The following is a 6,333-nucleotide window of genomic DNA, read 5'->3' on the forward strand; positions in this document are numbered from 1 at the left end:
GGACAGGGAGGCCTGGCATGCTGCGATTCATGGGGTCGCAAGGAGTCGGACATGACTGAGTGACTGAACTGAACTGAGGTTATATCCTTGCCTTTCTTTGAAATATATAATCCTACATGTGCAGTACTGACCAGAAAGCGGGCAACTCGGATAGGAACCTATTATGAAAGAAGAACAAAATGATAAAATTTAGTTAGTAGAAACAAAATTAGTTAAGATATATTCAGAAGAAACTGTAGAGGTCAATAAGAAATTAAGGAGAGAAGGAAAAAAAAAAACACTGAGATGAAGTAAATGAAACTGTGAAAGGTTAAGCATGTTTTGATCACGAACCTGAAGTGAGCCAAAACACACTGGGAGCTTTACCAGAATAAGTTTCAGTAAAGATTGAACTGTTCACAATCTTTTTCATGCCAGCCTAACTAAGGAGTTTCCACCAGGGATAATAATCTTTTAATGAGGAAAACACACATGCAAATGAGAGAAAAATAGTAATATAGGCAGAACTACATGTGGTCTATAAAACACTAAACTGAAGGAAAGCCTGAGGAACAGTCAGAGGAGTGGGGGTGTGCATCAGAGTTGCTGCTGGGTTAAGGAGGGGATTACACCATAGAGGAGGCAGTCATGATAGAAAAGAGATTGAATTATGTGTAAAAGAGTCAAATTGAGTCTATGGAAGATCTTAAATTTAATACATATACAAATATTTGTTTGAAATTGAAAGATTATGGTTTAAGTGAGTATAAATCAGTGGTTCTCAACTGAGGGTGATTTTAACCCCAGAAAATATTTAGCAATAGTTGGATACAGGTTTGGTTTTCATAACTAGAGGAAGAGAGCAAAGGGGTCCTGGTATCTAATGGCTCCATGCTAGTGATTCTCCTAAATATCTTCAATGCAGAGAAAAACTTCCCACAACAGAAATTATCCAGTCCGAACTATCAGTGAAATCAATTGTGCCAAACATGGCACCTAGTCCCATCGCTTCATGGGAAATAGATGGGGAAACAGTGGAAACAGTGTCAACTCTATTTTTGGGGGCTCCAAAATCACTGCAGATGATGTTTGCAGCCATGAAATTAAAAGACGCTTACTCCTTGGAAGGAAAGTTATGACCAACCTAGATAGCATATTCAAAAGCAGAGACGTTACTTTGCCAACAAAGGTCCGTCTAGTCAAGGCTATGGTTTTTCCAGTGGTCATGTATGGATGTGAGAGTTGGACTGTGAAGAAGGCTGAGCACCACAGTGGTGGTGGAGAAGACTCTTGAGAGTCCCCTGAACTGCAAGGAGATCCACCCAGTCCATTCTAAAGGAGATCAGTCCTGGGTGTTATTTGGAAGGAATGATGCTAAAGCTGAAACTCCAGTACTTTGGCCACCTCATGCGAAGAGTTCACTCATTGGAAAAGACTCTGATGCTGGGAGGGACTGGGGGCAGGAGGAGAAGCGGACAACAGAGGATGAGATGGCTGGATGGTATCATCGACTTGATGGACACGAGTTTGGGTGAACTCCGGGAGGTGGTGATGGACAGGGAGGCCTGGCATGCTGTGATTCATGGGGTCGCAAAGAGTCAGACACGACTGAGAGACTGAAGTGAACTGAACTGAGAAACTCTGGTGTAATCAATAAATATTATTGTTCCCTACAAATGTTGTCTCTGCTCTGTTTCCCAGCATTGTTGACAACATGACTGAGCAACTGAACAATAACAATTGCTTAATTATTACTCTTTTGGTAAGCTAAGTTGGAATTGTATAGAAAAATGAGCAGAAGACATGAGGAGACATTTCATTAAAAAGGATAAATAGATGCAAACATGCACATTAAAAGATATTCAATGTCACTAGCTATGGTGGGGGCGGGGCACTTCTCAGGTGGTGCTAGGGTAAAGGACCTGCCTGCAGGTTAGACATAAGAGACAGGGGTTCAATGACTGGGTCAGGAAAATTCCCTGGTGAAAGGCATTTGCCACAACCCACTTCAGTATTCTTGCCTGGAGAATCCCATGGACAGAGGAGCCTGGCAGGCTGCAGTCCATAGGGTCGCAGAGAGTTGAATATGGCTGAAGCGACTTAGCATGTACACACATAGCCATCAGGGAAATGCAAACGAAGACCATGATGAGATATCACTATATCTATTAGTATAGCTTCAATAGGCAGCAGTGAAAACATCAAGTGCTGGAGAGGTTGTAGAGAAACTAGACCTTTCAGACAATGCTGGTGAGGGCGTAAATTGTAAAGCTGGCCTGGACAGGAAGACTTCTGCTTCTGAGATATGCAGTAGACATACTTTTCCATTTCCTTTCACTAAGTGAAAGTAAAAAGCCCGAACATGATATAGAAAACAAACATATGAAGTCTCTGAAATGTGGAGAGAAGATAGACATGTTAGAGCATTTAGGATGCAAAGAAAAACTTGGTGATGAGTCTGCTGCTTTTTCTTTCAGCTTCATATATACCATAGAAGAGAATCAGTGACCCTGAAGAGAGAACAATTAAAGTATGCAATCTAAAAAACAGAGAGAAAATAGGGAGAACAAATCCAATAAATTAGTAAAATTATGGAAGGGGGATGCTGTCAACTTGGAATCCTTTACCAACAGGAATTTCCTTCCGGAATGAAAGGGAAATCAAGATATCCTCAGATTGAGGAAAACTAAGACAACTTGTTGACATCAGATTTGTCCTAAAAGGATGCCTAAGGAAGTTCTCTAAACAGAAAGGAAACAATAAAGGAAGGATCTTAGAATATCTAGAAGGAAGAATAGAGTAAGTAAAAATATGAGTATATAAAATTAACTTTCCTTCTCATCTTCAGTTTTCTAAATTATATTTAACAGTTGAAATAAAAGTCAAAACAGTATCTCATATAGTTCCAAATGCAGGTAGATGATATATTTTATATTATTATGCTATAAAGGGTAGAAAATAAAGGAATATGAAACTGATAAAATGATAACAACAGTAAACTGAAATTTTATAATGTATATACTATAGAGATTCATTCAAAAACAGTACAGACAGATGAATGTGTATTATAAAATATATTCAGGTAACTCATAAGAAGGCAGTTAAAATAAAACAGAGCAATGAAGATCACGGAGAGCAAATATAACAAAAATAAAATGGCTCACTTAATTCCTTACATATCAATAATTATACCAAATGTTCATGGTCTAAATAAAAGGCAAAAATTGGCAGACTAAATTAAGAAATATGGCCAACAATATTCAATATACAGGCAATTTATTTTGAATATAACAATATAGGGATGCTCAAAATAAAAGAATAGGCAACGGTATATCATGTAAACATTAATCAATAGTAAACAGAATTCACTATATAAATGTCAGATAAAATAGACATCAGAGCAAAAAAATTAGTGAATACAGAGAAGGACATTATATAATAATGAAAGCTTCAGTTTACTAAGAATACATAGTAATCCCAATTACATGCATTAAACAACAGAGCTAAAAAATATGTAAAGCCAAAACCATTATAACTGAAAGGAGAGATAAATCCTAAATTATAGAGACATCAACAATTCTTTCTCAACAACTGATGGAACTACTAGTCAGAAAGCCAGCAAGAATATAGAAGAACTCAAAAATACCATCAAACGAAAAGATCTAATGAACATTTTTAGAATGTGTCACCCCAACACAGCAGAATACACCATCTCTTCAAATGTCAACAGAATATATACCAAGATAGACCATGTCCTGGTCCACAAAACAAATCTCAAAATACAAAAAATGGAAGTAGTATAGAGTATGTTCTTTGGTCACAATGGAATCAAACCAGAAATTAATAACAGAAAGATAACCAGAAAACTTGAAAACAATTGGATAAATCATACCTAAACAATCTATGGGTCAAAGAGCAAGTCTCAAGGAAATTTTTAAAGATACATTAAATTTAAAAAAATTAAAATAAACATTTCAAAACTTGTGGAACGCAAAACAATATTGAGGAAATTTATAACATTAAATGAATTTACTAGAAATGATAGAAAGTCTCAATAATCTTAACTTCCACCTTAAGAACTACAAAAATAAGAATAATATAAACCCACAGTAAGCACAAAGAAGGAAACAATAAGGATATGAGCAGAAATCAATGAAACTGAATGCAGAAAAACAATAGAGAAAAACCAATGAAGCTGGTCTTTTGCAAATATTAATTAAATTAACAAATCTCTAGCAAGACTGACAAATCAAAAAAGGGATAGACACAAATCACCAGTATCATAAATGAAACAGGGGATACCACTACAGACCTTGCAGACATAGAAAGAAAATCCACAAACAACTCTATACATATTCATTTGAATCTTAAACAAAATGGACCGACTTCTAGAAACAGAAACTATGACACACACAATATAAAATTCATAACTTAAATATTTCTGTAGTTATTAAGGATACAGAATTTGTATTAAAAAATTCCCCCAAAAAACCATATTTAGGAGAAATCTACCAAACCTTTAGATTTAACATCATTTCTAGGCAATATATGAGAAAAATCAATGAGGAAACATTTCTCAATTTATTTTGAAAGTGAAAGTTGCTCAGTCATGTCCAACTCTTTGCAACCCCATGGACTATATAGTCCATGGAATTCTCCAGGCCAGAATATTGGACTGTAGGCCTTTCCCTTCTCCAGAGGATTTTCTCAACCCTAGGTTTGAACCCAGGTCTCCTGCATTGCAGGTGGATTCTTTACCAGCTGAGCCACAAGGGAAGCCCAAGAATACTGGAGTGGGTAGCCTATCCCTTCTCCAGTGGCTCTTCCCAGCCCAGCAAATGAATCAGGGTCTCCTGCATTGCAGGCCATCTTGATACTAAATTAAGCAAAGATAGTACAAAAGAAGAAAATTACAGATCTGTATTCCCCTTAAATATTTATATAACAGTCCTTAACAAAGTATTAAAAAACAAAGTTTAGCAACATATAAAAATTATTATACATCATGAACATATGAAGTATATACAAGCAATGAAATGGTGACAATATTAAAAAATCAATCTATGTGATCACCATAGTAAAAGCTAAGAAAGAGAAATTATATCAACTGATGCAGAATAAGAATTTCACAAAATTCAACCTGGATTCGGAATTTTTAAATCTCAGAAAAGTATAAGTGGAATTCTTCAACTTGATAAAGAGCATTTATATACACCCTATACCTTACATTGTATTTAGTGGTGAAAGAGTTTTCTCTATAAGGTCAGGAAGAAAGGAAAAATATCCACTGCCACCACTCTTTTCAGCATAGTCCTAGAAGCTCTGATCAGTGAAATAAGGCAAGAAAAATAAGTCATATAAATCACAAAGGAAGAAATAACACTCCTTATTTCCTATGACATGATTTTATAAATAGGAAAATACCAAGAAATGTAAAAATCAAAATCAAAAATACCTGGAGCTAATAAGTCATTTCAATAAGGTCATGGGATATGAAATAAATGCACAAATGCTAATTGTATTTTTCAACACTATCAATGAACACATGGACACTAAAACTAATAATATAATGCCATTTATAATCACTCAAAAAAAGAGAACAGGTATAAATATAACAAACATAGAATTTGTACTCAGGAAAATGCAAAATCATGAAAGAAATAAAAGGTTTTAATAAATGGAGAGATATGCTACATTTATGGATTGGAAGATTCAACATAAAAAATGTCAATTCTCACACATTTATTTTCAGATTTAATACAATTCCTGTCAGAATTCTAGAATTTTTAAAAAATATATAGGCAAGCTTACTATGACATTTATATGGAAAGGCAAAGGAACTAGAATAGCTAATATAATCTTGAAAATGAAAAAAGGTGAGGGAATCTGTCTACTTGATTTCAGGACCTATTATATAGCTTCAATAATCCAAAAACATAAATAAACACAACAAAATATAGGATCCAGGATAACCCAACAGAACTTTGCCCAACTGATTTTCATCAGAGGTGCAACAGTAATTTAATGAAGGAAAGAAAGACTTTTTAACAAATGGTGCAGAATGGCAATAAATATTTGTAAATCACATATCCTACAAAGGACAGTATCTAGAATAAATGAAGAACTCTCACAACTCTACAGTAAAAACCAAACAAACAAATAAAAACAGAAAAATACCAATTAGGATATAGGCAAAAGACAAAAAACATTTCATCAAATATATACACAGATAGCAAATAAGCCCATAAGAAGTTCTTGAACATCAACATTACTTGCCATTGGGGAAATGCAAACACCATTCCTTTCTGCTAGTTTATCCATTTCCCTACCACCGTAGATCTGTTGTTATTGTTT

Source organism: Ovis canadensis, chromosome 7, assembly GCF_042477335.2.
Source record: "Ovis canadensis isolate MfBH-ARS-UI-01 breed Bighorn chromosome 7, ARS-UI_OviCan_v2, whole genome shotgun sequence".
Lineage (NCBI taxonomy): Eukaryota > Metazoa > Chordata > Mammalia > Artiodactyla > Bovidae > Ovis > Ovis canadensis.